Source organism: Nicotiana tabacum, unplaced genomic scaffold, assembly GCF_000715075.1.
Source record: "Nicotiana tabacum cultivar K326 unplaced genomic scaffold, ASM71507v2 Un00090, whole genome shotgun sequence".
Taxonomy (NCBI): Eukaryota; Viridiplantae; Streptophyta; class Magnoliopsida; order Solanales; family Solanaceae; genus Nicotiana; species Nicotiana tabacum.
The window spans coordinates 131553-143307 of record NW_027438328.1 but is presented as its reverse complement, the minus strand read 5'-3'; the positions used below and the strand labels follow the sequence as shown (position 1 = coordinate 143307).

General features: G+C 37.1%; 1 non-coding gene across 1 annotated transcript; it reads left to right on the top strand.

Annotated features, from left to right (window-relative positions):
* The first annotated feature begins 10880 nt into the window (after positions 1–10880).
* Positions 10881–10953, top strand: TRNAR-ACG (transfer RNA arginine (anticodon ACG)). Its single transcript has one exon. It is a non-coding gene; the product is annotated as a tRNA-Arg (tRNA).
* Positions 10954–11755: the final 802 nt, after the last annotated feature.

Here is an 11755-nt window from a genome sequence, read left to right as displayed (position 1 = left end):
CGAATCAATGATGTCACCACAATGATTAACCATGTTAGCACTATTGGTAGTAACCTTCATGCCTTTTAGGATATAACCTCCTGAAATGCCCTGCTCAGCACATTGATGGATTCTTGAAAGATCTCATCCCAATTTCAGACCTTGTTGCTCCTATTTATAGTAACCTATGGGAGTTGAAGGTTCAAACATGGCAAAGAAGAAGCATCATCCCATGATCAAATATAATGGATAGGAAGTTTTATGGTAATATTCAAGCTAGCACATCTTAGAGTAATTATTGGAGGTCACCAAAGGTTTAGTTTGGGTAATCGGCGTAGGAATTTAGAGTTGAAGAAAGTGAATAGGCTATTCTCAAGTGTTTCTCTATGAATATATTGGGTGAATTGTTAAGGAAGGTAAAGTATGTGTAGTCACATTAGGCCTTATGGAATATTGAAGGAAATAGGCAAAACTATGGGTATGATATTTTCCCATCATTGTCCTCCATGCACCCGATGCATCATGCATCTAGGTTCTAGAAGGTTATTGGAAATCCTTTGCCTATTATTCCGGTGGAAACTATTGAAGTTGTAGTTAATGGGTAATTGGCTTATAAGAGATACCTAGTTGTCATTCCTGTTAGATAAGTCCTGAAGTTGATATCTGCCTCTGTCAAAGTAAAGGAAGTATTCTCACTTGCCTGTATAACCAAATGGTTATGGTTCAAAAGGGTACTTGTTATGTGTTATGATTTAAATATGTGCAACTCATGTCTAGATACCACTTCTGTTAATGTAATGCCCTTAATGTTGAGATAAGTGTTGTTAATATGAACCATGATGCTTTGTTGAGTTATGTATATGTTATTAGGGTGGTTTTGTGATTCTTTGGCAGGTGGATAGGCCCCAATTACAAGGGAGACTCTGCCGAAATTTCTGAAAAAATTGGGAGTTAGTCAAATTTGGGGGCTTCAAATGTTTGAAAGAAGAGTCGTGTTATGTTAGGTGTTCGGGGCAGACTCTACTCCTCATTCGTGGACGAATGATCCTAAGCGGTGGAGAATTTAAGGCCCAAATAAAAATTTCCTAATGATTTAAGATTTTAAAGTGTGCCAACGGTATTTGGGAATGACGTATTCAAGTATTAAAGGAGACCCATGGGATAGAACCACGTCATTTTGAAATGAGAATATATGTTTAAGGTGTGTTGGAACATACTAAGGAGTTTTGTGAATGACAAGAATTTGTGTGGAACAAGTTGGATACATTAAGTGGAAAGGATGTCTCAATTCTCACAATATCCTACTTGAAACGTATGCTTCTACCAAACTATAAAGACTTAGGAGGTGATCTACCTATCAAATTAAAGCCCTTTGAGTCTAGTTTCTAACTCTTCAAACTGTTTGTCATTCCTACAAAGAGTTATGACCCAATTAACAAAGACGGGCGGAGGAGTCTGCAGATGCGAAGCATCTGAGGCCGCGTCCGAAAGAAATGCTGGCAGTGATGTGCTGCCATGGCATTCAGGTCCGCATCTGAGCTTCAAAGAGAAGTAAAGCGGGGATGCGAAGCATCAAGGGCAGCATCCAGAACCCATAAATCAGGGTTCATTTTCCCCATTTCATTTGAACTAATTCTGGAGCTCTTCTCCACTCTCTCAAGACCACCAACTCCCCTCTTCTTCCACGTAACTATCCCCATTATCTTGGCGTGAAATTTCATCATTTATACACTAGTATTGATGAAATCTACACATTAATCCTACACGATTAGAATTACATGTATGGATATATTATGGGAATAGGAGTATGAATGTCACAACCCAAAATCCGACTAGTCCTGATGGCACCTAACCCAACCCGCTAGGTAAGCCAATTGTCAACTATCCAATTCCAATGAATTTCATAAGGCAATTAATTAAAGGAAAATATATGAAACCAATACATTTCCCCAAGAACTGGTAGTTCAAATCATGAGCTTCTAAGAATAGAGTTTACAAAGCTAGTATGAAATAAATACAACATCTGTTTGAAAAGTACATAAACAGAGTTTTATGAATCTAAGGTTACCATGAATAAGAGGAAATTACAACCGGAACGCAGGTACACCTTCAGATCCAGCTCCCGACGAACACAACAACATCAGCAACCAACATATACACGCAAGGTGCAGAAGTGTATTATGAGTATAACCGACCCCATGTACTCAATAAGTAAGAAACCTAACCTTTGGTTGAAAGTAGTGACGAGCTTGTACCAAGGTTAGAGTCCAACTCCAATAACCAACAACAGTTCATAACCACATAAAGCAAGTGATGAAAGAAGTAACCCAAGGAATAAATGCTCAGCTAAATCATGATTTTCAAAAATAGTTCTGTCTTTCAAGTGTATAAGTGAAAGTCCTAATTACCGAAGTTGCCAAAAATACGAATAAGTTTGAAAACAGTAATTTTTCCCAAAAATCCTTTCAACAATGATAAGATGTTTTATTTTCCTTCCAGATAGCCAGTGGAAAAATGCATCACTATGCCCGTAGGCCAATATGTGTGAGAAGTCATGAATGACGTGATACCATACAACGTGAGAAAAATACGTATCTATGTCTACATGTCATGGGTTCATGTCAATGCAATGTATCTTAGTGATAAAACTATATGCATACTTCTCAGAGTATCAATTCACTTAGTCCTCCCCATCACTTAGTCCTCACAGTCACTCAGTCCTAACAGTCACTCAATCCTCCCATTCGCTCGGCACTCGCACTCGGCACTCAGCACTCGCACTCAGTAGGTACATGTGCTCACTCGGGGTGTGTACAGACTCTGGAGGGGCTCTTTCAACCCAAGCGCTATAATCTGCACGGACAACTCATGTGCTATAGTATGAATATTTGGATCTGCACGGACAACTCACGTGCTATAATAAGACAATCTGGCAAGCTGCGGCATGCAGCCTGATCCCATAATAATAAAGTATATAAAACCAATATGGCATGCTGCGGCATCTAGCCCGGTCCCATAAGTATTCTCACAATCAGGCCCTCAGACTCACTCAGTCATCAATCTCTCTAGTCTCCCGGGCTCACAATGTCATGAAACTAGCCCAAAATGATGATATGATGAATCAATAAATAGCAACAGAGACTGAGAGATGATATAAAATGAATGAACATGACTGTGTATGAAATTTCATTTTAAACAAATAATTCACAGCAATATGACCTCCGTGGGTCTCAATAATATTGGCACATAGCCTCAGCATGGTTTTTAATATGATTCTCAGCTCAATTTCTTCAACACATAAATCTACATAGAAAATGCAAAGATTATTTTACTACAAAATTTCACAGAACCAATTACATCACAATTTCTATAGTGCATGCCCACACGCCCGTCACCTAGCATGTGCATCACCTCCAAATAATTCACATAATATGTATATTCAGGATTCATACCCTCAGCTCCAAGATTAGAAGAGTTACTTACCTCAAGCCGTGTAATTCTTTATTTTGCGATGTCTTTTCCTCGTGAATTGGCCTCCAAACGCCCTAAAAATCTAGCCACAAATAATTCCATTCAGTCAATAAAATTTATTGGAATTAATTCCATAAGAAAATACTAATTTTCCTACAAAATCTGAAAATTTAGCTTAAAATCGCTCGTGGGGCCCACATCTCGGAACTCAGTAAAAGTTATAAAATGAGAACGCCCATTCACTCACGAGTCTAACCATACCAATTTTACTCAAATCCGATAACAAAATCCTATTCAAAGCCTCAAAATTCTAGTCCAAGAACGCGTTCTCATTTTTCCCAAATTTCCATATCAAAATACTAATTAAATGATGCAAATAATGATATATTCATGTATATTAACCAAATCTAAGTTAAAATCACTTACCCCGATGTTGTTTCTTGAGAATCTCTCAAAAATCGCCTCTCCCCAAGCTCTAATTTGTCAAAAATGGAAAAATGGGATGAAGCCCCCCTATTTTATAACTTAAAGTTTTTGTCCAGGCCTGGTTTCGATTTTCACTGCCTCAATTTTCTCCAACCTCGATTTTAATGACCTCGATTTTCTCCAGTCTCGATTTTTATGACCTCGATTTTCATGACCTCGATTTTCATGAACTCAATTTTTCTCCAGCCTCGATTTTTATGACCTCGATTTTCTCCAAACTATTAATTGCTCATATGTGTACCTAAAGTCATGATTGAAAATGCCTTGTTGTTGATAATCTATAAAGATGCTTGAAAGTGAAAGAAGTGAGTAGAAGATATAAAGCGTGGCCACCGTGCCAAGAATGAAAGTTATACTTATGGCTAGATGTGCCAATGAATTGAGATGATGTGAGAAAGATTATGAAATGAGCCTTGTTTCAACTGTTCCAAAATTACTTCAAAATTAGATTTGCCTAAAATCTTATGTACTCAAGTCATGCCCTAATGTGGTTGTTTTAACTAATGCTATGATTTGTGAGTATTTTCAATGTGTTTTGCATTCTTACATATTCGTGAGTGGAAATTGTGTATTGCCTTTTTTAGGGAAAAGTATTTCAAGAATAAATGGTGTGCTACTTGTTTATGATTTTAACTTGCGTTTCGATTGCAATCATTTTACTACATTTATTGGAAAGAAAACTATTGTGTTTAAAGCCTTCATTACTAATGAACTTAAAGTTGTAATTTTCAGAATATTATATATGTTGATATTTATGATGATTATCCATGGAAAAGAAGATATGAAAGTGTGGAATATGAGATATGGCCACCATGCCATGAATAAAGAATCTTGCGAATGGTCAAAAGAGCCAAGAAAATATTGTTGTTATGATTGTTTGAAAATACTAGTGAAGATTTATACAATGTGAAAGGTTATGAGGTAAATTGTAATTTGTATTTATGTTACCTTGTGTGCAAACCAAAAATGTTTTTGGGAGTATCGATAGCCACCGAGGAAGGGTAGGTTGAAATAACCTAAACCCGAAACTACACTGCCGATGTAGGAGTGGATAAAATTATTCCCCTTATTTGGGATGAGATTGATATGATAAAAGTATTCTCCTTAATTGGGATGATATGATTGATACAAAAGGATGATGTCGATCCACACGTCATTGTGGTGAGATGGCCTAGCCGACAGGGTCGTGATCGGACACCATGTCGCACACATGGTGGTGATTGTGCTGGAAATTGTAATTGAAATTATGATTCTGGTTGATGTCTCGGATGAGATGGCCTAGCCAATCGGGTCGTGATCGGACTCCTTGCTAAAAGTACGGTGGTATTGGTATTGTGAACATTGGTATTTTGAACAGTGGTATATCGGTGCTAAAGAACACCCAACCAAAAATAATATTATTTTTCGTATGTTGAAAACTATTATGTTTTAACTTGGCATTTACATATCATTGATTATTAGTTGTTGCTCCATGGTGTTTTCCCTTTCTTACATTGGCATTCTATTTTGAAAGAGGGAAGTTAGCTTGACATACTAGTACTATTCCATATGTACTAACGTCCCTTTTGCTGGGGGCACTGAATCTTCAATGGATGCAGGTGGTTCAACAGCGATAGTTTTGGTCCTCGTTAGCTCTTACTCCCTATTCAGCAGGTTTTGATGAGCCCTACTCTATTTTGGGCCTGATGTCACTTGATGTTATACTTTGTGTTTTGAGGTTTAGTTGGGGCCTTATTGCCGGCACTTCCATACTACTCTTCTGTTGTACTTAGAGGCTCCATAGACAGGTTGTGGGTCATGTTTGATATTAGGAATTGAACTAGAAGTGTTGGTATTTGGCAAACATGTTTTTCATTATATCTATAAACTTGTAATATTTTGGAAATCGTAAAAGAATTTCTTTTGAGAAATGGGAAAAGAATAGGGAACATTACACTCTCCTCATGTATATCTCTTGGTATTGATTTTATATTGTTCATGGGTAAGATTGGATTGAAGGCATCAAGTAGGATTGCTCTGTCGGGTTGTCTCGGTTGAGCACCGGTCGCGCTCCCCGAGGTCGGGGCATGACAGAAATAATGTTGTTGTTGACAATACTTTTTCATATAACGTTGCAGTTGAAGTAATGCAACAAGATGAGGATCTTGAGCCAAAATCCGTCGATGAATGTAGACAAAGAAATGATTGGCCAAAATGGAAAAACACAATTCAAGCAGAACTGGCTTCACTCAAAAAACGTGAAGTTTTCGTACCAATAGTCCGAACGCCTGAAGGTGTCAAGCCAGTATGGTACAAATGGGTTATAGTAAGAAAACTATCATGACCCAAAATCCTAACCCGTCATGATAGTGTCTATCTCAATACTAGGCAAGCTGACAACATCAAGAACCCGCGATTTTCTTTAAGTTTGAAAACATAATGTTTAAATGTAATACGAAAAATCTTACAAATATCGATACAACACTCCGAAAACCTGGTGTCACATAGTACATGAGCATCTATATATTTCAAGTCTAGAAAATACGGTCTATAATAATCTGAGACCAAATACAATAAACAAAAGGATAGGGAAGGAGAGACAAGGTCTGCGAAACATGGCAGCTACCTCTAAATCTCCGAAAAATCAACTGTGGGAAAGAATCAACACCCACTGTGTCCGGGATTACCTGGATCTGCATACAAAGTACATGGTGTAGTATGAGTACAACCAACTCAGTAAGTAACAATAATAAATAAAGAACTGCAAATAGTGACGAGCTTCACCGCTAAGTCCAATATACAATACTTTCCAACATGAAAAGGTAGGCATACTTTCAAGTTCAACATTTAAAACTCCACAGTAATTTCATATCAAATATGACTAAAACAGAAATAATGTCTTTCAGTGTTTTCCAAAGCAATGACATATGACAGCTGAAATGTAGCAATAATGGAATCAATGCATCCTCTCAGAGTAACAGTCACTCAGTCCTCCCATTCACTCCAACCTCACAGTCACTCTTTCCTCTAAGTCACTCATTCCTCTCAGTCACTCATTCCTCTCAATCACTCAACACTCGGCACTTGGCACTCGCACTCAGTAGGTTCATGCGCTCACTGGGGATGTGTACAGACTCCGAAGGGGATCCTTCAGTCGAAGCGCTATATCAAGCCAATCATGGAATATAACAATGAAACATGCTGTGGCGCGCAGCTCGATCCCATAAATATCCTCATAATCATGCCCTCGTCCTCACTCATTCATCAATCTCTCCAGTCTCTTGGGCTCAAGAAGTCATGAAAATTAGACCAGAAATGATAATATGATGTATCAATAAATAGCAACAAAGACTGAGATATGATATGAAATGAATGAACATACCACAAAAATGACCCTAGTGGGTACCAATAATAACAGCATATGTCTAAGAATGATTTTTAACACGAGTCCCAGCTCAATGTTCTCTAATATGTAGAGAATGTACAGATATCAACAGATTATTCAACTACACAGTTCCACAGAATTGACCGAGTCACAATTCCTACAGTGCATGCCCACATGCCCGTCACCTAGCATGTGCGTCACCTCAAGACCAATCACATAACATATAATCCGGGGATTCACACCCTCAGGACAAAATTTAGAACTGTTACTTACCTCAAACCGTGTAATTTTTTATTTCGCTATGCCTTTGCCTCGTGAATTGGTTTCCAAATGCCTCGAATCTAGCCACAAATAATCCGACTTAGTCAATAAAAATTATTGGAATTAATTCCACAAGTAAATACTAATTTTCCAACAAAATCCAAAATTTAACTCAAAAATCACATATGGGGCCCACGTCTCGGAACCCCGACAAAAGTTACAAAATATGAATGCATATTTAACCACGAGTCCAACCATACAAATTTCACCATATTCCGAAATCACTCGACCCTCAAATCTTCAGTTAAAGTCTTTGAAAATTTCTACCATTTTCAACTCAATCTTTACCCATTTGGACTCAACAATCTTTCCAGAAATCTTATTGGTATGTGTATATATAAATAATACTCTCACACCCAAGAATCATACTTCGAATCACCCATCTTTACCCAAACTCGAAATTGAAGACTAGTATTAGAAATTCTTACCTCTTTGAAGCCCTAGGAAGATCCTTGTGAAATCTTCAAACCTTGAACAAGAATTGATGGACAAATGACTAGGTCTTCACTTTCTCTCTCTAAAATTCACTCACCTCCCTCTAAAATATCAAATGAAACCTTTCAAGATGACCCCAATAGTGTTTTATAAGAATGGGGTCGGGTTTATAAAACAAAAAAAATGAAACCCCAAAACACACTCTGCGGTCGCATAATGCACAGCAGAACTGATCTGTGGTCGCATAATGCACCGCAAACTTTCCTCCACACTTTCCCCACTCCTGATTCACTTTGCGGCCATTACGCGGTCCACAGAGTGATTGTGTAACCGCATAGTGGGCCGCAGAACTGACCTTTATCCGGCAAAAATTTTCCTTTACTCATAGGCGCATTGTTCAACCCAAAACACACTCTACAACCTTTGTACTAATTAATCTTCCACGGCACCACAAAACCTTAATTTTCATAGAAACATTTCTCCTGGGTCGTTACACATAAGTCAACATCCGGTCACCCTTTTTAACTTAAATTCTAAACCTTGGAACTAAGTGTTCCAAATCATTCCAAAACCTCACCGGACCCGAACCAATAATGCCCGGCAAGTCAAATAATAACTAAAAAGCACTATTTGAGTAGTAATGGGGATACGAGGTTGTAATACTCAAAATGACTGGCCGGGTCGTTACAAAAATGAAATGAGAAAGGTGAAGTCGTAAGATATAAAGCACGACTTGTGGCACAGGGGTTTTCACAAAGGCCTGACATTGATTATATGGAGACATATTCTCCTGTGGTAGATGCAATTACCTTCAGGTATCTAATAAATCATGCAGTCTATGAAAAGATTGATATACGGTTGATGGATGTTGTCACAACCTACTTGTATGGCTCACTGGACAATGAAATTTTTATTTAAATCCCTGAAGGATTTAAAGTCACTGAAGCACATAAAAGTTCAAGGGAAACTTTTTCAATAAAGCTTCATAAATCCTTATACGGATTGAAGCAATCAGGGAGGATGTGGTACAATCGCCTTAGCGAGTATTTGCTAAAGGAAGAGTACAAAAATGATCCTATTTGCCCTTGTGTCTTTATTAAGAGGTTTGGATCTGAATTTGTCATCATAGTTGTGTATCTTGATGACTTGAATGTCATTGGCACTTCTAAAGAGCTTCCAAAGGCTGTAGAGTATTTGAAGAAAGAATTTGAAATGAAAGATCTTGGTAAGACAAAAATTTGTCTTGGCTTACAAATTGAGCATGCAACAAATAGATTTTTCGTCCATCAATCAACATATACTAAAAAGGTTTTAAAGCGATTTTACATGGATACTGCACATCCATTGAGTACCCCAATGGTTGTGAGATCGCTTGACATAAATAAATATCCATTTCGGCCTCAAGAAAATGTTAAAGAGCTCATTGGTGATGAAACTCCATATCTTAATGCAATTGGGGAACTGATGTATCTTACCAACAATACCCGACCAGATATTGCTTTTGCAGTAAGCTTATTAGCAAGATTCAGCTCCTCCCCAGCAAGAAGACATTGGAATGGTGTTAAGCATATATTTAGATATCTTCGTGGAACTATAGATATGAGCTTATTTTATTCTAATGAATTTAAGTCACAAATGATTGCTAATGCCGACGTAGATTATTTGTGTGATCCACATAAAGCCCGATCTCAAACAGGATATTTGCTTACATATGGAGGTACAACTATATCATGGCGTTCAATGAAAAAAATAATAGTTGCCACATCTTCAAATCATGCTGAGATAATAGTTATTCATGAAGTTAGTCGGGAATGTATTTGGTTGAGATCAATGACTCAACATATTTAGGAAATGTGTGATTTTCTTATGAAAAACGATAATCCAACTACACTATATGAAGACAATGCTGCTTGCATTGCTCAACTGAAAGGAGGATACATCAAAGGAGACAGAACAAAGCACATTCCACCAAAGTTCTTTTTCATGCATGATCTTCAACAAAATGGTGAAATTAATGTTCAACAGATTCGTTCATCTGAAAATTTGGCTGATATGTTCAGTAAGGAATTACCAACGTCAACATTTAAGATGATGGACAGAAGATTGGAATGTGGTGTCTTCGAGGAATAAAGTGATGTTTTCATGAGAGGGAATAAGATACATGCTGTATTCTTTTTCCTTTAGCCTAGGTTTTGTCCCAATGGGTTTTTCTGGTAAGGTTTTTAACGAGGTAGCAAATAAAGCATATTATAAATATGTGTACTCTTTTTTCTTCACTAAGATTTTTTTTCACAAGGTTTTTTCTTAGTATGGTATTACCGAGGCATATTATCTATTTTTGGACATACATGGGGGAGTGTTTTAAAACCTATAGTAATTATGGATGTGCACTACTCCCACTACTTTAACCCATGATGTATATAACCTCCCACTACTCATCACTATTATGATTGTAACTTCCACACCTCCATAACCCCTCCCCGTGATCTTCCCCCATGATCTCAAAGGTTAAAGTCATGTTTAAGACCATCCTTTTATAACCTTCTATGTAATAGTATAAATAGAGGCATGAAATGTGATATGGGATATACTTGAACACTTGATGAAATAAGAAAGTTATCTCTTCTTCTCTTATTCTACTTATCTTCTGATTTTATATTATTACTTTGAGCTACATTTCTTAAAAAGGGAGACTTAAATTACGTGTTGTTAGTTATTTGATTGTAAAATAAATTAATTGACAAGTTATATATATATATATATATATATATATATATATATATATATATATATATATATATATATTCTCTTTACTAAACAACAAGACTCTGTGGCCCAATGGATAAGGCGCTGGTCTACGGAACCAGAGATTCTGGGTGCGATCCCTAGCAGAGTCAATCCTCTTTTTATTTTTTATTTACAGTAGGAGGCTATTTGTGTTAATTATTCATTTTCTACCTTCCTTTTCCCTTAACATTCACCCATCTTTCTGATAAGTGTTCATGGCAAGATTGCTATTGTTATGTCTGGGCTGTATTTGGGGTAGTGTTTGATAAACCAACACAATTATTCGAATAAAAGAAAAAGACAACATTACCCTTATTTCTGATTAGTTGAATCAATGCAAGATCGACATTGTTATGTTTGGACTATATTTTGTGTTAAATGTTGGTAAACCATACGAATATACAAATATGAAAATATGGGTTCCACATTTGAGATTATATAGCTCCACTTTCAGAGCATTTTCAAAGCTATATATTGTTCAATACAAGAGGGGAAAGAAAATCGAAAGAACACTTCTTTCTCAAAAAAAAAATAAATTAAAATAAAAAATTATGAGAACACTTGAAATGCATACCAACATGATGACATGGAACAACTATTGGCATTGAAAATGAGTTATTTAGTAAAGGGAGCGAAGCCACTTTCATCTGTCATCGGTTGGTTGGCGTTAATTGAGAAGCTGGCAAACTGTACAAGGATTTCAGTAGCTGGCTAATGAGCTTGCTGTTACTAATAGCCATTTACAGTTCCATGTTATCCGACCACCATTGTTCCAATCCATGCGCCTCAAGAAACTTCTGCTTGCCTTTCGATGACAAGAAGAGTTTAGCTGCAGCTTGGCCATTTGTTGGTTTTGCATTCTCCTTTTTAGCAGCTTAGTTGTTTTGTGCATGCTCCGTATGGACCCATTCC